The following is a 23,419-nucleotide window of genomic DNA, read 5'->3' as shown; positions in this document are numbered from 1 at the left end:
ATTTGGGGGAGTAACATCTGGCTGCACTCATTGATCAAGATTTACTCCTAACTCTGTACTCAGGAATTACTCCTGGTATGGCTCAAGAGACCACATGAAGTGCCTAGGACCCATCCCAGGTTGGAGCATGCAAATGAAGTGCCTTTTCTTCTACTCTATCTGGCCTTGACTATCTCTAGTCCACGACATTTTTAAACCTCATTTTCAATTCTAAAGAATTTTCAATTTTAAAGAATTATGGGGCCCAGAGAGATAGCACAGCAGCGTTTGTCTTGCAAGCAGCCGATCCAGGACCTAAGGTAGTTGGTTCAAATCCCAATGTCCCATATGGTCCCCCGTGCCTGCCAGGAGCTATTTCTGAGCAGACAGCCAGGAGTAACCCCTGAGCACCTCCAGGTGTGCCCCCCCCCAAAAAAAAGAATTGTAACTACTGTGGTAAGTAGAATGTTTGACCATCAATTTAATATAAGTGAATGAGCATCTCAAGCAACCAAAAGTTTCTGTCCCCTGCTCTCTATTCACAAATTGCCACTCTCACTTTTAATGTGATGGTTTTGTTGGGAGAGCAGGCATTTTAGAAGGTGCTTTGGCTATGAGGTGAAGCCCTCATGAATGAAATTAGTGCCCCTAGCAGCAAGACCTACAAGAATCCTTTCCCACTTTCCACCATATGAAAACACTAGAAATTCACAACCAAGAAATAGGTTAAATCTAACTAGGATAACCAGATTAAGTCTAACCCAAATCCTGAACTCTGCTCTGATAAAGAAGTGGTGATCAATACCCACATCCTAAAAATTTGCTGTGGGAGCCAGAGCAATAGTACAAAAGGTAGGACATTTGTGTTGCATGCAGCTGACACAGGTTCCATTCTCAGCTTCCCATATAGTCCAGGTGTGCCTGGACTTCCAAGAGTGATTCTTGAGCACAGAACCAGGAGTAACTCCTAAGCACCATGAGGTATGGCCTAAAAAATGAACAAACAAAAACTTGCTTTGATAAGAGGGTACCATGAATGGGAGCCCTACATTCTAACACTATGTACTTCCTGGATAAGACCTCCCTTAAAGGCCTTTTGAGAGACGCCAAAACCGTTGGCACTGCTTCACTCTTGTATCTGCACTGAGATTAGAGCACCACCAACACAATGGGACATTGTGAGGATAGCAGCTCCAAGTACAGCCAAGTGACCACTTCCTTCTGGAACACCACAGACCAGTTTTTGAGGGAGCAAGTAGTCATCTGCAGATACCATAAGCACTGTGTTCAGTATCAAATGGACAGTGCTACCCTAGGCCAACCCAGCCTCCATCCCACACCAGCCACCTAAGTTGATCCAGACATTGGGTCTTCTGACACCTCTTCAAGGGGTTGAACATGCCATGCAGGTAAGGTTGGGCCAAGGGTGCTCCTGGGAAATGTTTGAGTAATTCCCACCTGGGCATACCCAAGGCTGGCAGGACATGTTTTCCTCTGAACATAAATGTCCCTTGACTAGCTCAGATTCCTGAAAGTGAACTCTAAAGCCAATGGCTCAGTGACTCAAATTGAGATCCACAGGAGCCAGCCTGCCACTTCCCCGGCCAACTAGTTGAAACCTGGGCTCAGCAGGACTCAGCCCTCAGAGTGGGTGGGAGGAAGTGGTGAAAAGCTGCTAGACCCACTAAGAACAGTGTCTGTCATTTGGCCTGGACAGCAACCATCCAAATGTAGCCAATTTTGACTCTGATGTGGACAGAATTACAGAGTCATAAAAAGAGCCTAAGGTTTGCACAGAAACTCTGGTCCTGTCCCTGGTTCATTCAAAGAATAAAAAAAGAAAAAAGAAAAAAGAAATCAAACATCTTACAAAACTCCAAAGACCAAACAGTAAAGGACAGAGAGGGGGTGAAGAATGGGTAAGAGGGGACACAAGGACAGTGAAAGAGGCCTTGGACACTTGGTGTTGAAAGTGCAATCACTATATACCAAAACCATAAATATTGGGCTTGAAAGATAGTACAGTGGGTAAAGTGCTTGTCTTGTCTGTGGCTGTTTCAGGGTCAAGCCCCAGCACCACATTTGGTCCCCCAAGACTCCTCCAGGTGAGATCTCTGAGCACTTAAGCTGGAATAAGCCTTGAGTAATGGCAGATGTAACCCCAAAATAAAACAATAGTACAGCAACAAAACCCATAAATGTTAGCATTTTGTAACCATGTTGCAACTATAACAATTTTATTTTAAAAAGTCAAAATCCTAAGAGTAACAAGAGTCTACCTAACCTTGCAGAACTCCTGACCTTCCTGACCCCATATTCTCCCTCCTCAGCCCCTAAGATTATGTCCTTACATTATTCCACTATAGAATAGAATCTTTGCACAATGGGGGATGTTGGGTCATACTCAGCAGCAGTGCTTATGGGTTATCTATGGTTTTGTGCTCTCATTCCTGGTGTTGTGTGGAGAACCCTATGTGGTGTTGGGGACTTGAACTGGCTGCATGCTAAGGAGCTATCTTAACCTCTTTTCTATCTCTCTGGTCCTTATTGAAAATTTAAGGACAATTTTTTTTCAAAAATGTGTGGCAAGAACATTATATGCATCTCTTTTTTATTTTTAATGAAATTCCATGAATTAAAAAAGTTACAAAATTATTAATGATTGGGGCTGGAGCAGTGACACAGTGGTAAGGCATCTGCCTTGTGCACTAGCCTAGGATGGACCGTGGTTTGATGCCCTGGCGTCCCATATGGTCCCCCAAATCAAGAGCGATTTCTGAGTGCATAGCCAGGAGTAACCCCTAAGCATCACTGGGTGTGGCCCCCAAACCAAACTAAACAAACAAACAAAAAACCAAAATTATTCATGATTGAGTTTCAGGTGAATGATGTTCTAACACGAATCCCTCCACCAATCCCCTTCATCTATGTCCCCAGTTTCCCTCCCACCCCGACAGCCTGCCTCTCTGGTAAGCACTTTTTAATTTTTTTTCCTTTTAAGCACTATGGTTCACAATACAGTTAACTGATTTGAGTATGATATATATCACTTTACCTCCTTTCAGCACCCAGTCCTCATCCAAAGTGAACACTTCCCTCTATCATTGTCACAGTGGCCCCTTCCCTTACCACCGTGGCAAGATTCCTAAGGACCAGTACCACTATATGTGTCTTAAAAATATATATATATTTTAAGCCAGAGAGATAGCATGGGGGTAGGGTGTTTGCCTTTCATGCAGAAGGACGGTGGTTCAAATTCCAGCATCCCATATGGTCCCCTGGGCCTGCCAGGAGCGATTTCTGAGCATAGAGCCAGGAGTAACCCCTTAGCGCAGCTGGGTGTGATCCAAAAACCAAAAACCAAAAAACAAAAAAAAAAAAAAAAAAAAATTAAGTGTCTGTGTCTGAATTACTTAAAAATCTTTTAAGGCTTAGGGCTAAAGCGATAGCACAGCGGTAAGGCATAGGGCCAACACCGAACTGACCTGGTTCAAATCCCAGCATCCCATATGGTCCCCAAGCCTGCTAGGAGCAACTTTTGAGGGCAAAAGTCAGGAGTAACTCTTGAGTGCCACCAGGTGTGACCCAAAAACCCAAAACCAAAAAAAAAAAAAAAAAAACAATTATTTTTAAGGTTGAAGAGATATATAGTACAGAGGGTAGGTTGCTTGCCTTGCATGCAGTTAACTCCATTTTTATCTCTGCCACCACATATGGTCCCCCAAGTCCCACCAGATGAGTCTCCTGACTAAAAAACCAAGAGTAAACTTTGAGAACCACCGAGTATGGGTCAGAAAACCAGAAAAAATATAATTAATCTGTCTTCAGTATAAGATTAGTATACACAGAATATTAATTCTAATCATGTCAAAACTGAATCTCCCAAATGGATATACTCTTCAGGGGTCCTCAAACTTTTTAAACAGGGGGCCAGTTCACTGTCCCTCAGACCATTGGAGGGTCTGACTATAGTAAAAACAAAACTTATGAACAAATTCTTATGCACACCGCATATTTCTTATTTTGCAATGAAGAAACAAAACAGATACAAATAAAATATGTGGCCCGTGGGCCATAGTTTGAGGACCACTGCATCTGATAACCACAAAATCATTTCATACTTACCTATGAACAGAGAGAAATGCTCTGCATGTTAATGAGTTTCACTTCATCTTACAGTTTACTTGTGCTAGCACCATCTGCCTGCTTGCTGCCATTGTGGCTAGGGCTCTTCACTGGACTGAGTGACAATCCTGCGGTGCTCTGAACAGACCAGGCCAGTTGGAAATGGATTAACAATGAGAGTGTGCTAAGAACTCTAGGCTCCTGGTGCAGGAAATTGCAGGAAGTCACAGGCCGTTGGTGGAAGCCTTGCTGTTCTTTGTACCTTTTAGGGACCATGAGAAGAATCATAACATGTGATAATTGCAGCATGAAGAATATAATGTGAGGCTGAAAACATCAAGGTGCTGTGATGATACCTGAAAAGGTCAGCATCTTATCTCTCCAGGTCTTTGCCCAAGATACTGCTTCTGCCCTTCAGTCTCTCTTTCCCAGCATCCACTAGCTCTTTCTCTAGCTCCCTATTTTACATTCTCATCACTTCCCCAGGGAAGGCTTTCTGGCCACTACCCCCAGAAAGAGCTTTGAACTTCTGCCCTGGCTTATGACACCTACCAGCATGCCTTGCACCATAGAAAGGTGGGAGGTTCCTACTAAACAAGACTTCACTGCAGCCAATGAAATTACAGCTGTCATGAATGTATTGCCCTATAGGTGATGCTTCCTGCTCCCAGATCTGCCCTGGGGGCACATTGTTGAACTAACTCCTAAAAGAAAGAAAGCTGTTTGTTATCCATAATGGGTATGAATCAAATGAGAATCTGAGCAGAGGAGGATGCAGGGTTCATATACCCTAGAGTTTACCTAATGGGAGAGAGGATTTAAAGTAAAGTCATATAGAAAGTTAGAGACTAATCTACAAATTGTGAAAAACTATGACAATGTGTACATGTCTAGGCCACTACCAGAATCTGAAAGGATCCTACAATTTAAGCTTCACTGGCTGCTGGAATGTCTATTCCCTAAATGAGAATGGTTCAGGTTACCTTCCAGAGCTTCTGTAGATGTACCACTTTGGGATGTCTGGCCATTAAAAAGCCCTCACCTCTGGCAGAACGATAGCACAGGGGTAGGGCGTTTGCCTTGCAGGCTGCCAACCCAAGACAATGGTGGTTCGATTCCAGGCATCCCATATGGTCCCTGAGACTGCCAGGCACGACTTCTGGGTGCAGAGCCAGGAATAACAGGAGTAACAGGAGTGCACTGCCAGGTGTGACCCAAAAGAGAAAAAACAAACAAACAAAAAAGCCCTCATCCTTCATTGCCTGAGCCTCAGTCTGGCCAGTAAATGTGAAGCTAATATAAACACAAACTCGTGTTGCTAGAAAATATTTTGTTTTGCTTTCACATTCACACCCAGCTATGCTAGGGCTTTCTCCTAGTCCTGCACTCAGGTATCACCCAAAGTGGTGCTCAAGGGGACTTCTGTGGTGCCAGGGATTGACCCAAGTCAGCTGCATGCAAGACAATACCTAATTCTCTTTACTTCCTCTCTGGTCCCATGAGAAAGAATTTTTCATTTCTTCACCTGTGCAAAGAAATTGGGAGCATGCTTCACACACACTGTTCTCTTCCAGACAGCAGCCTGAGCTTCTAGGGAGGCAGCCACAGGACTGCAATCGTGCAGAAATCACCACATGCTATTAAGTGTCAAAGCTAGGAGTGGCTCTTCTCCCTTATTGGATTTTTTATTTATTTTATTTTTTATTTTTTTATAAATTATCTTTATTTAAACACCGTGATTACAAATATAATTGTAGTTGTATGATTACAGTCATGTAAAGAACACCCCCCTTCACCAGTGCAACATTCCCACCACCAATTTCCCAGATCTATCTACTCCAAACCCCACCCACACCTGTACTCGAGACAGGCTTTCTTTTCTCCTCATTCATTCACATTGTTATGATAGTTTTCAGTGTAGTTATTTCTCTAACTGCACTTATCACTCTATGTGGTGAGCTTCATGTCATGAGCTGCACCTACATGGGAAGATGGGGGGAAATAAGGGTTGGGACTGAGGCAGTAAAATATTAGAAATGAGATTTGTAGAGCAGTATCAAGGTTACAATACAAGATGGATAATATGGATATATAAAATATATGCATACAATACTATCAATAGGAAAACAAGGAGAAAAAAATTCCAGTGACTGTCCCAATATAAACCAGTACTAAAACAGCCCACCCTCCTCCCAAAGCGCATTTCCATTAGTGTAGGGAGAGGTAGAGGGGAAGCCTGAGAACCACTAAGAGTCCACCTGAACCCACTTCTGGCCATCTGAGCTGGCACCCAGGGAAGGCCTGGAGTCAGGGGAAAAAGACAAGGATGGCTGGGGGCCTGCCAAGCTTCCCAGCACTTCCCAGGCCAGGGAGAAGGGCTCCGGTATGGGGCCTCCCCAAACCCCATACCTGGCAAGAGCTGGTCTCCAGAATCAAAGAGGAAACCAGAGGCCAGATGTCTGCCCGCCCTCCTCCCCTGATTGTATTTTTTAACTGCAATAAAACTTATTCTAGAAAATCACAAAGATAATTTTTTTCTGCTCTCTCTTTTTATTTCCTCTCTGAATGTGTTGAGCAGTGGCAAAGAATCAAAATATGAATAAAAATGCTAGGGCTTCCTTGAGCTCCCAGGCCCTTCCATCCCTGAATACCTGCCTTCCATTATCTTCCACATGATGAGCCTTATTCACTTCCCTTTCCTACTCTGCAAAGAATGTCTTTTCAAAAACTTGTGGAAGCTCTGGAGCATTCATTGAGAGCATCAATTCTTCATTCACTCCAAATGTCCATTTTCCCAAGCTCTGTGTGAACAGCTGTGAAGGATCAAACTTCCCCGAGGAAGAGTGGGAAAACAAAGCCTATACTCTCAGCTCCCTCTGGGCCATCACCCTGACAGTTCTGAGCTCACCAAATTGCTTTGTTCCTGTTCATGTCTTACACAAAACTCACTCTTCCCTGCCTGAAGCTTCCCTGCTGGAATCCAGCTCACTGACCCAATGGTGTTCCTTTCCTCTAGTTTCCAAATTCCTCAGAAAAGCCCATCATGGAAGCCAAATGCATGGGAAAGTTCTGGAGCCCAGAACTCTAGGGTGTCAGACTCCCTGGGTCTTAGTAGACCCAATCCAACTTTACCGAGCAATAGGTGCTTCTGTCTTTTTCTGCAGGAAGTCACTATTTCAGGATTCAGAGGGTCTTAATCTTGCTATTTTAGTGAATGTAAGTTAAAATTTTTTGCTGTTCTATCTCACGCCACAGAGACTCACACATCACAAAGAATAAAAATAATCAGTGCTGGCGAGAAAGGAATTCTTATTCATTGCTGATGGGAAAACCAACTAGTCAAGCCTTTATGGAAAATAATATGAAGATTTCTCAAAAAACTAGAAATTGAGCTCCCATATGATCCAGCTATACCACTCTTAGGGATATACCCTAAGAACACAAAAATACAATTAAAAAATGCCTTCTTCATACCAATATTCATTGAAGTGCTATTTACAATAGCCAGACTCTGGAAACAACCAAGATGCCCTTCACCAGATGAATAGCTAGAAGAAACTGTGGTACATACATACAATGGAATATTATGCAGCCGTCAGGAGAGATGAAGTCATGAAATTCTCCTATATGTAGATGTACATGGAATCTATTATGCTGAGTGAAATAAGTCAGAGAGAGATAGACACAGAATAGACACTCATCTATGGATTTTAAGAAAAATTAAGGACAGTATTGTAATAATGTCCAGAGACAATAGAGATGAGCGCCAGAAGGACCAGTTCACAATATGAAGCTTACCACAAAGAATGGTGAGTGCAGTTAGGGAAATAACCATACTAACAACTGTTATGACAATCTTGATGAGTGAGAGAAGTAGAATGCCTGTCTTTAATACAGGTAGGATTTGGGAAGGAGTGGGGGGGGATTGGTGGTGGGAATGTTGCACTGGTGAAGGGGGGTGTATTGTTTATGACTGAAACCCAGCTACAATCATGCTTGTAATTATGGTGTAAAATATAGATTTTATTAAAAAAATTTTTTTTCAAAACTCAATCTGTCCTAGGCTAGTATGTGCAAGGCCTTACGCCCTGTGTCACAACTCTGGCTCTGATGGACGGCAGTTTGATCCCCCAGCATCCCATATGGTCCCCCAAGCCAGGGACAATTTCTGAGCATATAGCCAGGAGTAACTCCTAAACATCACCAGGTGTGGCCCAAAAACCAAACCACCCCCCCAAATTTTATTTTTGCTATTCCAAATAACTTTCCAAATACCCAAGATTTTTTTTTCCTTAAAGTGGCAGGAAAGTTGCCCTGGTAAAGGGGGTCTGTGAATTCTATGGTTGAAACCCAATTACTAACATGTTTGTAAACATGGTTCTTAAAAAATAAATTACTGAGCAGGGCTGGGAAGTTTGGAGAAAAATAAATAAAAAATACTTTTTAAAAAAGAATATTCTCAACCATTTCATCTTCTTGAAAATCTAGGAATACTAGCTGAGTTAGTATTTAATTCTCATGCTACAGAGAAGAAATTAAGCCAGAGATATTAAAGAGATTCAGAATGCTGGGTGATGAAAGAGGCTGATTATTTAAACTGGTGGCATAGAATGAACAAACAGCAATCTGGTGACTTTTTTTGCATTTTCCTGACTGTTCGTGAGAGTGTACATCTTTTTATATATTTATCGATTAATTTAAACTTTCTCCTCTATTTTCCTATCTGAACATTTACTTCTATACCTTTCCATTAAAAATTTCAAGAAATATGTTCAGTTAATAAGACTATTCTGTATTCTAATCCTTAAATTGTCTTACAGAGGGCCCAGAGAGATAGCACAGCGGCATTTGCCTTGCAAGCAGCCGATCCAGGACCAAAGGTGGTTGGTTCGAATCCCTGTGTCCCATATGGTTCCCCGTGCCTGCCAGGAGCTATTTCTGAGCAGACAGCCAGGAGTGACCCCTGAGCACCGCCGGGTGTGTGTGGCCCAAAAACCAAAAAAAAAATTGTTTTACAGAAATACACACTTAATTTAATATTTGCTTTTGGATCTGGCTCATCATATATTTTATTTTAATTTAATGCAACCATTTATGTCTATTATTTCATTTGTGGTTTTGGTGTTTATCACCTTAGGTATAACTGGGTAAGAGAGAGAGAGAAAGAGAGAGAGAGAGAGAGAGAGAAGAGAGAGAGAGAGAGAGAGAGAGAGAGAGAGAGAGAGAGAGAGAGAGAGAGAAAGGGGGGAGAGTTCAAAGGGATGGAGCACATGTGTTGCCTGCAGGATGACGGACTCAGGCCCTGACACCTCATCATCCCCCAAGCAGCTAAAAAAAACCACATGAAGCCAGGAGTAGCCCCTGAGCACCACTTGGTGTGGCCAAAAAGGAAAAAAGAAAGAAAAGAAAAATAAGTATTGGAGTTCCTTGCATTATTTATATGATTGCCTAATTCAGATTTCATTAATTTACATATAGAATCCTTTAATTGTTGAAGAATATACTAGTAATAACAGTCAAAAATAGAGATTCTACTTGGTTTTCTTTCTTTTTGGTTTTTGGGTCACACCCGGCGATACTCAGGGGTTACTCCTGGCTCTGCGCTCAGAATCGCTCCTGGCAGGCTCAGGGAACCATATGAGATGCTGAGATTTGAACCACCATCCGTCCTGGATCGGCTGGGTGCAAGGCAATCGCCCTACCGCTGTGCTATCTTTCTGGCCCCCTCTACTTGGTTTTCTTTCAAATGAATGACCAATAATGTTATTCTCATTCTATTATTCTTGTTAAATTTTTTCTGTTTGGTTGATTTGCTTATTGATTTGGGGGCCCACACCCAGCTGTTCTCAGAACTTAGTTCTTTCTGGTGGGCTCTAAAGACCATATGGGGTTCCTGAGAACAATGGGGGGGGGTTCCGGGTCTGCCTCATGCAAGACAAATGACCTACCTACCCTTCTTGTCATATGTTATAGTCACATGAACATGGTGACTAGTCTGGAATGTTCTTTTTTGTTTCAGGGTTATAATTATCTATTTATATGCCAGTATTCACTGGCTTTCATTGCAGAGGAGCTGTGGTGTGTTTTAATAACTTGTAAAGCCCTCCACTCTTTTTTTTTTCAGAAGATATGTGAGCCGCTGTGATTCTAATTAAATTATATTACATTTTAATCCAATTTAGTTCTCTAACCAAGGACACAGGCCAACAGAATTAAAGTGGAAATTTGGCACTTAGTACTGAGATAAATATTTTGTTTATGGTATGCTTTTCCTCTCTATACTAATATTAGACATACCATATAGAACTGGAAAATAACTCATTCATTACAGCATCAACAACAATAATAATCTTAGAAATAAGTTAAAACTCACCTGGGGCCTATTAAGTGGACAGGATCAAAGTAACCTAGTTTATGGTTGTTCACGAAATGTGACCCATATGTCTTATATCTTACTCTTCGGTGCAATGATGTTTGTCAGAACAAAGCAGTGTTCGCTATTTTCAGTGTCACAGTGTTTAAATAATATAAATGCACTCCAAGAATTTGCTTTTAAAAAAAAGAATTTGCTTTAAATTAAATATGCTCAGACAACTCAAACAAAGAGACGTTAAGAGTTATTCCATGCTCTCTAACCCTGCAACAATGTGAATGAGCCATATCACTGTTCTCTATACTTAAAAAATTATTAAATTATTGTATAAATTATTTTATCCTTTGAGCCTGTTTATACTGATCCCACGAAATTTGGTGCATTTCTAGGTGTTTATTGTTGTTAGATGTAATGTAGATAGATAAGTTTGGTGATCATTGAATAAAAGGGTGAGTGGAATCCTGGCCAACTAGAAAGGTAAAAGATCAGAATTAAAGCCCATACCTCATGGTCCCAGTGCAATTTTGACATCTTTCTATCCTTTCACCAGGATACATTATGTCTTTTGACAAACTCAAATACCCCATTGGCAGTCCTGCTTTTCAATGTTCCTCTGTGAGCCACTACAGTGAACACCTCATACTTACCAAGTGCTTTTTACAAACTTTCCCACAAAGCAATGAGAATAAAACCACTACCCATCATTTTTTTTTTTTTTTTGGTTTTTGGTTTTTGGGTCACACCGATGATGCTCAGGGGTTACTCCTGGCTGTCTGCTCAGAAATAGCTCCTGGCAGGCACGGGGGACCATATGGGACACCGGGATTCGAACCAACCACCTTTGGTCCTAGATCGGCTGCTTGCAAGGCAAACACCGCTGTGCTATCTCTCCGGGCCCTACCCATCATTCTTAACCGAGTCCGATCACACTAAATCACATTGCCCAGTAAGAAGTTTGCTTGCTTTCTTTTTCATGCTGCTCTGGCCCAGCCTAACAGGAATCAGAGTTTGGAGGGACTCATATCCACACAGGGACTTCTGTACCGTATTCTCTTCTTTGGAGAAGAATATGCACTTTATATTCTCAGGATTTTCCTACTATCCCTTGGTTTCCCCTGTGTTCTGAACCTCTTTGTTTCATCCAGGTTGACCTTTGTCCTTGCCCCTCTGGAAGAATCTAGATCTTCCCGAGTGCTGTCCTCCCGGTCTCCTACAGCTTCCTGTTTCTGCGTCTTGTATTCTGGTTGGTACTCAACTTTGATCTCCAATAAAAGATCAACATATTGTATCAAGATCTATATTACATTCATTTTTCTATGAATTCATTAATTATTGTATTAACACAATATTAACGCATATTAACAGTGTCTGACATGAACCCTCCTAGTGGATATTACTTAATACACATTGAATAAATTAATGATTAGGTGATCAAGCAACTATTAGACTCACATTATGTGGTCAACACAATAAACTAGAATTTTGGGAAGAGAAGAAAAAATGAAAAAGGAAGACACACACACACACACACACACACACACACACACACACACACACACAAGAAAAGTAGCAGGAAATAGAAAGAACCCAGGTTCCTGGGGAGCTGGATAATTTACATCTGTGTCTCTCAGGATCATACTATCGCTCACTGTTATTCTCAGTCTTCAGTGCAATGAACTGTCTTACAGATATCTTTTGGAGGTGGTGTGAACTATGGGAAGTCACAAAACACAGCTGCATTACACAGCTGGAGTGGAGCCAGAGGCAAAATGTACACAGGACTGATTTATCTCTAAAATTAATTCAATAAAAATTGGTGCTCAAACCTTAACTGTTGAGATAGAACTCTCATTACCCTCAATAGAACTCATAGGAGACTTAATTAGAGAGGAAAGAAAGGCAAAGAGCCTCGGCACACATAGATGGTCTTGAGAGAAGTTTATTTTAATGTCAAAGTCCAGATTACTTAAAACCTGACATATATTAGAATGAGTGAACAAATGAATGAGAAATAATTAATATGAAAATGAAAATGTGGGAAAAAGGAGGGAGGGAGCAGAAAGGGGAGGAAAAGAGAAAGAAGGGAAGAAAGGAAGAAGAAAAGAAAGAAAGAAAGAAAGAAAGAAAAGAAAGAAAGAAAGAGAAGAAAAAAGAAAGAAAGAAAGAAAGAAAGAAAGAAAGAAAGAAAGAAAGAAAGAAAGAAAGAAAGAAAGAAAGAAAGAAAGAAAGAAAGAAAGAAAGAAAGAAAGAAAGAAAGAAAGAAAGAAAGAAAGAAAGAAAGAAAGAGAAAGAAAGAAAGAAAGAAAGAAAGAGAAAGAAAGAAGAAAGAAAGAAAGAAAGAAAGAAAGAAAGAAAGAAAGAAAAGAAAGAAAGAAAGAAAGAAAGAAAGAAAGAAAAGAAAGAAAGAAAGAAAAAGATAAGAAAGAAAGAAAGAAAGAAAGAAAGAAAGAAAGAAAGAAAGAAAGAAAGAAAGAAAGAAAAAGAAAAAGAAACTTACAATTTTCAGGGACTCAGAGTGGCCTCATAATACCTGAAAGACTTAGAAGGTGGAGGCAGGCCTCATTAAATATACATATATAGGCCCAGATTAAGAATCTCTTTAGCTATCTTGCATGAGAGGTGAAAGTTCCAGTAAACCAAAGGTTAGTTGAAGGCGTGTTTGTCACTAGGTTGCATGAGATGGCAGGAAACTAGGTGTTAAAAAATGTTTGAATCTTCAGTTTCCACCCCCATTTCATGCATTTGTATGAACCTACGTAAGTTTCTTCAAATGCTTAGTGTCCTTTTCAAGATCTGTCCATATGTGGCAATGCCCTGCCTCTCCCTGACATGTTTTGTCCAGTGACAGACACCAACACATTTTCTGGAAAGCTGAACCAAGGAGTTTCTCATGTCCTTTTTCTTGTCCATTTCTCATGTCCTTTTCTTCTTCTTTGGGCACAACTTATAGCTTACTTAATTTCAAACACAGTCCTTGGTTGCCTTGGACAATCTTTATTCTGCCCAACCCTAAATTCTAGAAAATAGGAAAGTGCTAGTTTGGGTGTGTGGAGCTTATGGAAATAGAATTACAAACAACTGGCTTTAAGTGATGATAGAAAACAAAAATCCCAAGGTGGATCTGAAATAAAACAACAGCTCTGAGGACAAAACAGACAGAGTTATTTATGGGGCTATAAAATAAAAGGAATCACTCTCATAAAACTTAATAATCTCTAAAAGTATCTCTAGGGAAATAGAGAGAAGCAGAGTACTAGGGTCAACAAAATGAAGACTTGAGACAGTTTCTAGGTCTGTCCCTATCACTGAATCCATACCACACACCTGGCATATATTCTCAGAGATAGATCTAATGAAAAATAAAAAAAGGCTTGGTGATGTTATGCTGTGTATATTAAAGGAGGTTTCAGTGAAACATATGCTAGAAAGATTTGAAGTTGAAAAATGGTAACAAGATATAGTGGGAAATTGAGAAAAATCCAAATTCACAACCAGCTCCATCCAAACCACTAAAGTATGCATCATATTTCACATCTCAGATCCTCTGCTTTTTCTATGCATACTGGGAATAGTAAGAACTGCCTTTCAGATCCCTGACATTCTAACTTGATGTCACATGCATTGCAACCAACATGAACAATGCCTTTAAAAGCTCCAATTAGAGATCTGGAGTGATAGGACAGCAGGTAGGAAGCATAATTTGCACACAACTGACTCAGGTGCAATACCTGGCACCACATGGTGCTCTGAGTATCAGCAGAATTGATTCCTGAGTTCAGAACCAGGAGTAACCCTGAGCACTGCCATTGTGAACCCCAAACCAATTAATTAAATGAATAAAAGTTCCAATTAGTGGCTAGAGCATGTGGCTGACAGGAACAAAAACCCGAATCCTATAGCTAAGCATATCACACACACACACACACACACACACACACACACACACACACACACACACACACACTGGCTCCTACTGGAAAAAAGGGGGTGGTGCTGGAGCAATACTACACCTTGTAGAGTATTTACTTTGTATGCAGTCAACCTGGTTTCAATCCTGGGCATCCCATTATGGTCCACCCAATCACCACCAGAAGTAATTCCTGAGTGCAGAGCCAGAAGTATACCCTGAGCATTTCCAGCTGTGCCCACCCCCCCCCAAAAAAAGATTAGATTTCAGTTATCAAACTGACTTGCTAATTAAAAGCTCTAAATCTTGGCCTCAGTGCTGGGCATATTAAAGAATGCATTAAAATTGTTATTCCTGTTATTGTTTTTTATCATTGCTGCTGTATCTGCCATAGCTGCCCCTCACTCCTGAACTATTCTTGCATCACTGTAGCTACCACATTCACTACCATTCCCTGGTCAGACTGAAGCTTTCATTTCAAGGCTGAAATTACTCTTAGGTCATAACCTAAACCTCTTTCCAGAAATTTTCTCTCCCCACTATCTCTCCACCACCACCACCCCTCTCCACTGTCCTTCCTGGCAGATGCCCCCACCTCCTCTATACTTCCAACCTTTTCTGTCCACTTTCTTGGAGTCAGGCTGTCTTGTCTTCCTGATGATAGCCTTTTCTATGGCACCCATGTAGAGTGGGATCAATCCTCTATTTAGTCTTGACCAAACTATTTGAGCCCTTGCTGTCTCATTTTCCTACTCTACATGTGTGTGAAAATGAAATAATTACCCCTACAAAAGAACATGTGGATGAATAAAGGTACATGGTGCACATTTCTAAGCAGAGACACTGGATATTCTTTAAATATGAACAAATGAATGAATGAGAAAAAGTAGGTGGGCTGGAAGAAACTCAGACTCTCAAGTTACTGCAAAGGTTGGCTAGAGGCTATGACCTTTGCTGTCAAATTAACAGACATGTGGAGAGGGCTGGGGCAGAGCATGCTGGAGACCTCTCTTAAGTTTACAAGACTCCCTCTTTTGTGACAGCACAGAGGAGGAATTCAGAGACTGGGAGAGGAATTCCATCTGCCCTCCTGAAAAATAAACAACTCAGCCGGGAATGGTCCCTTTTCTCTGCAGGAAGCCCTAGCTCCCATGTTTTGTTTTTGTCCTCCTTCTTGGGTTGATAAATCATGCAAAAAGGATGTGGTTGCAAAAAGCCCATGGTGCACATTTGTCTTCCAGTATGGCAGGGCCACTTACAGTTCCACAGACTTGAAAATGTACCTGGGGACTCACTCCCATTGACACTCAGACCTCGAGCTGGAGACTGACTTCACATGACACTACCTCTCCTTCTCTTAAGCTGGTTGGCTGAAAACAGAGGTTTAAGAGATCTGAAACAAAATCTTAGCATGTTGCTTCCCCACTGTGAGAAATGGTGCACATTGCTCAAATTCTTTAAGCCCTTTATGCCCACGAAACAAGACAACACCCCCAACTTCTTTTTACAGGAAGACAAGAAGCAGAGTACAAGGTAGAAAGCGCCCAGGTGTGGAGTTGTCCACAGGGGTATACCTAGCATATACCCTTGGGAGACTTTGCCTGAAATCAGGAGCCTTTCCTGAAAGCAGCATCCTTCCTTCACCCTGTACCTCTTTAAGCACTCTATCTTCATTTCTTCTCTGCAGCATGATAATAAAATAGTGGCACAGCTACTGTTCCCAAATTTACAAGACAAAAAGATTAATGTATTTAGAACATCTTTTGGAAAAAAAGAAAACAACTCTTTTTTCTCCAAAACACATACTTGGAAAATTTGTTGAAAGAACAAAAAATCTTAGCCTATTTTCACTGAAGTAGCAAGATCAGGATTTCTTTGACTTAAGCAAGAATTGCACTTTGATCTTTGATTTATCAAAGGAGACTGCATCACAGAGATGAAACATGTGGTCAGAGTCCCCTTCAGAGAAGACTTCAATGGCTTCCTAATGTGTACATTACTGATAGCAGATTAGTGCATGAAGAGACTGAGCACCCATGGGTGCAAATGTACTCAACAAAATGCACATAGCCTTCCCAGAGACTCTGGGTTACTCTATGGACCTCTGCTCTAATTCCTAAGCTGCTGGGCTCTCTACCAACAACAGATGCCTCTATCCTTTGTAAATGGAGAGACAAGAGATGACTGTTTTAGTCTCAGCTACAAGTGTTCTTGACACAGACAGGCCAGAGTAGGCTGCCTGGTGGCCTCTGTCTCACATGTCCCAGGAGTGTTCCTACCCATCTCCCACAATTCACTCCCAGGCTTGTCTACATCAGCACCATCATCTCTGAGCTGCCTTGGTCAAGCTGGAGTTGAGATCTCTTTGAATCTGTTCAAATGCCTTCTCCTACCGTCCTATAGTCCCTATCTTGTCATCAAATCCCTGTGAAGATTCAGAACAGGCTCAGACTGGGCAGAAAAAGCTCTTTCTGCCAGCTAGTAACCAGAACATGTAGGAGTGGAAATTACTTTAGCTTCTTTCTGGAAATTGGCACAATGGCCAGTGCAAGTATGAATCAATCCTTCAGCTTCTCTCAAGGAAATTTCCTCCTTTACCCCCACTAAGAGGACAGAGGGAGAACCCATCAAGAAAACAAAAGAGGTCACTGTCACTCCCTGGGCCAGAAATGAGACCACAAGATCCTCATTGGATGAGAATGAGTCTTTATGGAATCTTTTCACTGGACCTTTTCTCAGCTGTCCCAGACCCCCCACAAGCCTTTGCAGCCGTGACTAGAGATGTGCTCCTGCATGGTGCTGTGTGCTGTGTGCATCCTCTCCAGCATCATGCTGTGCAGAGATACAGACACGTGCGAGAGAGCAGCCCTGACGGCAGGGTCCATGCTGGGCTCAGAGTGGCCCATCCCCAGGAGGCAGCCCCTTCCTTCCACACATGTTTGTTTCTCCTTCAAATTGAAAATTTCATGTTATATGCTTTCATGTGAGCCTCAAGGAGCCAAATTCCCACAGGCTAAAAGTTCATGCTAACAGACATGATTAATTAGCAGTTGTCATGGAAATGGAATGTCATTAATTATACAATTTGAAACTGTTTAAGTCCACTTCCACCTAAATTATGTCCTGAAACTATGGTATGAGAAAGCAACCACACACACTGATTCACAAGAGAGTCCTGGGTAACACTAACATAATAAATATGGCTAACGGAACAACAATGGGTATATAAGTGTGGTGTGTTTGTGTGGTATGGCATATGTGTAGATATGTGATATGTGTTTGTGTAGTGTGTTTAGTGTATTTATTTGTATATATGTTGTGTATTTATGTAGTGTATATATATTGCCGTGTGTGGTATTTGTGTGTAGAAAGACTGTGATGTGTATATGAGTTATGTATATTAATATAGTATGCATGTGTGGTGTATGTTTGTGTGGAGCTTATAGATGGATGATTATATGTGTGGTGTGTATAGTATATCAGAAGGAGACAGGGTGGAGAAGTTTGACAAACATTGACATAGAACATAGAACCTGCTTTGGATCTGATCATAGTGAGCCTACATTCATAATATATTATTGCATGATGAGTCACCTCAAAACATACTAGTCCAAAACCACAATCACCTGTCAGAATTGTCATCATTTCTGTAGGTCAGAGATTTAGGAACATCAGTCAAATCTAGAGTTTTGGTCAAGTATCCAGTGAGTCTCTCTCCCATCTGGACTTGTCTCTGGAGTTAATAAACCACATCAGAGGGGCCTTCACAAGATCAGCAGTAAGTTTTTGGCCATTTGTCTGTTGCTCTCATTGGGGCCTTTCCATGAGAGTTCCAGATTCCTTAAGATAGAGCTCTTGTCTTACTGTAGCATGAGCCACACAGATGATCAAGGACAGAGTGGCAATGGTTTTTTGATGCAGCCTGTCTCCTAACTGACACTGCCATGGCCTTCTCTTCAAACTTGTTTCTATATTGAGTTGGTCTTAACAAAGTTTTGATGGGGCCGGAGAGATAGCATGGAGGTAAGGTGTTTGCCTTGCATGCAGAAGGTCGGTAGTTAGAATCCCAGCATCCTATATGGTCCCCTGAGCCTGCCAAAAGCGATTTCTGAGCATAGAGCCAGGAGTAATCCCTGAGCGCTGCTGGGTGCGACCCAAAAACAAAACAAAACAAAACAAAAACAAAGGTTTGAACACCAGAAGTTGCAGCTCATTGGGGGTCATCCTGATTGTTTGAACAGCCAGTAATCAGACTCTCAAATGTTTTAGTCCAAACCCTCCACCAGTGAGATACCTCTAGTTTTTCAATCTCTGCATAGTTTGGTGAAGCTGTGTATATGTGGATATAACTTAGATAATGCTGCAGCTATATAATAGATAATACTAGACCTATCTAGCATCACTTAGCCTGTTTTTTTTAATATTCAGAGGGCTCTGTATTTTTCTATTCGTAGATAATCTTGTTCACTTCTTGATTTATATACCTCCAGGTCTTGTCTGTCTGTCTGTCCACTGGTTTTCTTCTAATATGATTTAAAACATTCATGTCCATCCCATCATACCTTTCCTTAGCCTCTGCTTCTCATCAGCAGTTTTCCTTTTTGTCTCTTTAACAATGTAGAGATTTAATCCACTTAACTATATTTCATATAGCTGACTTCCTCTTTAGAAAAAAGTTCACAATTCCCTAGAGTCCATAGAAAAGATTCTGGCCAAGTCGCCAAGAACCAGTTGTGCTCCATCCAGTGAGCACAGCTAAAATATTTTCTCAGCTGAGAAATCTTACCTAAAGAAAGTACTGTCAGGTGTTTTGACCATAGCCTCTCTCTCCCCCGCTTTTTTTCTCACTCCTCAGACCAATCCTTTCACTATCCTGTTCTTCTACCCCCTTACATAGTGAAGTCCCCCAGCTGCTATCGGAGGCCCACTTCTTCCCTCACACTTGTCAAGTAGCTTGATCCATTCCCATGCCTTCACTAACCAGCTAGTGATTTTCCATCTGTATTTCCATTCCAGATGTCTCTCCTGAACTTCCTAGTGTTAGATGACACCTGGCTATTACCCAAAATAAAGGTATTCCCCCAATTACCTCTTTTCACTTAGCCCTTTGATATGTAAAAGTCCACCTGGATCTCAATCAACCCTCCCCCACCTGGGGAAATGGTACTGGTTTAATAAAGAAAGATCAGTGTGGTTTGGTGAGTGGAGAGACCATGAGACAAGAAGCAAACTGACTTTATGATTCTCTCCTGACTGGCTTGGTTTATTAATTCTTCACTGCTGTCCTGATTCAGACCCATTCATTTGGAGTTGGAAATATGATGCATTGGGTGATTTCATTATGAAATCATAACGTGGAATGATTTTACAACTGGTGCTCAGTGACCCAAGCACCCAAGAAGACCCTAATGATGGTGAGAGACTTGACCTTCTAGTGGATTATCACCATCATGTCCACCTTGAGCTGGACAGAGTATAAAGTGCCCTTCACTGGAACATCAGTGCACATGGCCTCCATTCTGAACGGCTTTCTGTTGCTTGGTCTGGTCACTTAGCTGCCCCACCCCTCATGGTAGCAGAGGATCTCTCAGGCAGGACAGAAAGAGGCAGTTAAGGGGAGAGAGCTGAAGATTCTGAGCAGCTTCCCAGAGGTTGATTCCCACCACCTTTCTTCTACCAAAGGTTCTTGGTGCGAATACCTCAGCTCCCCCCCCCCAACATGCAGCAGTTTATTGAGGTCTCTGATGGGGTAGAAGCCAAAAAGAAAGCTTCTTTGGAGGGGGAATCAACTGCAGGGAGATGAGCGGGTCCCCTCACCCAGATTCCGGCCCAGGTACTGAAGGCTTTTCCATTTCAAACAATCTCAGCAGCCTATGACAGAAGGTGAAGATGAAAACAAGTCCAGTCAAAGCCCAACTGAGGAGAAAGTTCTCTCTTGCAATTTTCATCTAGGTTACTCTCTTGACCCTATTTTCATCAGTCACTATATTGCTGGTAAAGCTGTTTGTTCTACCTGTATAGATCTTTTTTTTTTTTTTTTTTTTTTTTGGTTTTTGGGCCACACCCGGTAACGCTCAGGGGTTACTCCTGGCTATGCGCTCAGAAGTCGCTCCTGGCTTGGGGGACCATATGGGACACCGGGGGAATCGAACCGCGGTCCGTCCGAGGCTAGCGCAGGCAAGGCAGGCACCTTACCTTTAGCGCCACCGCCCGGCCCCACTACCTGTATAGATCTTAATAGATATTATTTTGTTCTATGCCCCACTGCAAACAGCAAATTTTGTATCCAACTCTAGTGATGTAATATTAGTTTGTACAGTTCAGGGGAAATGCATACTGTTGTTAGATTTTTAATGGTTCTCAGTTATTTTAGTGAATGCTTTCCATTCATGTTTTCATTCCATTTTGCTGTAATTCTTGATTATGTATACTATTTAGCAACTTATTCTCAAATTATGTCTACAGAAATGTTCTAATGTCTTTGTCCACAGAAGTTGATGGAAAAGGAACTTGGATACTATAGACTCTTATTATATTGCTCATTATAAAAATGTTCTAGCAAACTTATTTTCAAACCACATATATATGCAAAATGTTTTTATTATTATGTTTAGAGAAGTTTATGGTAAAGGAACTTGGATGCTACAGACTCATATTACAGTGCTTGGTGTAAGACTGTCTAAGAAATTTTAAATTAAGTATATCTTCATAAAGGTTATAAAGTTTATGTACAGAGAAGCATATGAAAAATTGTGATATGAGGCCGGCGAGGTGGCGCTAGAGGTAAGGTGTCTGCCTTGCAAGCGCTAGCCAAGAAAGGACTGCGGTTCGATCCCCTGGAGTCCCATATGGTCCCCCCAAGCCAGGGGCAATTTCTGAGCGCTTAGCCAGAAGTAACCCCTAATCATCAAACGGGTGTGGACTGAAAAAAAAGACCAAAAAAAAATGTGATATGTATAAGACAAGGATATGGAAAATGCTGATTGTTTATGGAATGATATATGCACAATCTAACCTAGGATGCTTTTTACAGCTCACCACCTTACTTTCTGTTAAAAGTTTTTTTTTCCCTTTTATTTCCCCAACTTTTACTGAGCCTTTGAAAATTAACGGTCACTCTAGGGATTTACTTTACATCTAGTGGCAACAAAACAAAACTTATTTAAGCCCTTTTCAAAATTATTTTTTCAAACAGAAAGGATAAAATTGTTAGGTCACACCCTGCCTTTACCCAAAACAAAAGCATTCCCCCAATTTCCTTTTGCTCTTCACTAAGCCCTTTGACTTGTAAAAGTCCACCTGGATAGGTACTGAGAGGTACACTCCACCCTTCCCTCTTCTGGTGAGTTTGTACTGGTTTAATAGATAAAGATCAGTTTGGCTTGACATGCAGAGTGAGACAAGAAGGTGAGAAGTAAACTGACTCCATGATTCTCTTCTGACTGGCTTGGTTTACTAATTCTTTGCAGCTACTGCTTTACCTCATGCATTGTATTTCCAACACCAGGTGAATGGGTCTGAAGAAGGGTAGCCACAAAGAATTAACAAACCAAGCCAGTCAAGAGAAAGTTGAGGAGTCAGTTTGCTTTCGCCTCACAATTTCACTCTAAGCACCAAGCCAAGTTGACCTTTCTTTATTAAACTAGTACAAATTCACCTGGTCAGGGGAGGGTAAAGTGAAAGACAGAACGACTTTTATATATCAAAGGGCTAGGTGAAAAGGAAAGAGGAAATAAATAATAAGGAACAACTATTCTTATACCTTTCCATCTCCAAAGTCCAGTGTCATCTAGGTTCCAGAGAATGGGTGCTTTTGTGCATCTGTGAGTGCCTGTGCCATTCCTCAGCATGACTGTCAAAGTAGAGCCCACCTGAATAGGTCAGCAACTCTCTTCCCCTCCTCTATGCCCACATTCTCACTCATTCTTCCTTTTTTCTAAACTCCTGATTATTACTCCCTAATAATAATCTAGGATTGTTTCTCCTAGACTCCTGTACTTATGCTTCCTTCCTAAAAACTTATGCTAAAGAATTTCCACATTAAAAAACATCTGCACCTCTTGTCATGCTGTACCATTTCTTTTCTTTTTGTTTTTATTTTTTTTGGGTCACACCCGGCAGCGCTCAGAGGTTCTCAGAGGTTACTCCTGGCTCTACGCTCAGAAATCGCTCCTGGCAGGCTCGGGAGACCATATGGGATGCCAGGATTCAATCACCGTCCTTCTGCATGCAAAGCAAATGCTCTACCTCCATGCTATCACTCCAGCCCCAACCCATTCTAAAATATGTTTGATTTCTGCTTCTAAGTCTTTGCTCACTATCACTATGCATTGGCAAAGATCTGTTTCATATTCTGTTTCATATCCTCCTAAAAGCCAAGTCCTTTCTATGCTAACCAGTAAGCACACCTTCACTGCCTTCCCTGTCTACAGTGACCCTTGCCCTTTCCTCTCTCCTATCAAATGTCATCACCCCCCATCTTACTTTTTTTTCTATTTTCCCTCTAGGTTGTGTTAGTAAGAGCAGCTTCGGTTAGATCACATTGTCTCCTCTTTTAGACTTAAATCTGAAAGAATCTGAATCCTTTTTGCCTTTTTAGGGAAACCCCTTCAGTGGTTAATTACTTATTTTTTTGACTGATTAATTAATGAATGAAAGAGTTTACTTCTATGAGGCTTTGGTTCTTCATAGAAAGGATTGAACTTGATAGATCTCATTATGCAAGATGATAGAGATAATGGAATGTGAGATTAGATTTGAAAAGGCAGTGCTCTGCCTAGCTTAGAGAAAGGGTACAATCAATGCTAGTCACCATTGCTCCAACTGTCCAATCCTGAGCTGAGAACAGTGTTACTATAAAATCATGATTCACACAATAAATGGCTGAATAAATAGGCTGAAAGTATAAAACAATGTGTCCAACACAGCAGACACAGTAGGGAGGTGAGGGCCTGTTCTTGGGTTGGTAAGGGAGGATCTTTTCAATCTGACTCCAACATCACAAAATGTTGATTAATGGGAAAGCATTTTCATTT

The 23,419-nt window shown here is 41.4% G+C and overlaps 1 pseudogene; it reads left to right on the top strand.

The window, feature by feature from the left end:
* Window positions 1-22,920, top strand: part of LOC126008588 (Y-box-binding protein 2-like) — a 67,674-nt pseudogene extending 44,754 nt beyond the window's left edge.
* The last annotated feature ends 499 nt before the right edge of the window (window positions 22,921-23,419 follow it).

The sequence above is a fragment of the Suncus etruscus genome, chromosome 5 (genome assembly GCF_024139225.1).
Source record: "Suncus etruscus isolate mSunEtr1 chromosome 5, mSunEtr1.pri.cur, whole genome shotgun sequence".
Taxonomy (NCBI): domain Eukaryota; kingdom Metazoa; phylum Chordata; class Mammalia; order Eulipotyphla; family Soricidae; genus Suncus; species Suncus etruscus.
The sequence above is the reverse complement of the archived record's forward strand: the minus strand, read 5'-3'. Positions and strand labels throughout refer to the sequence as shown.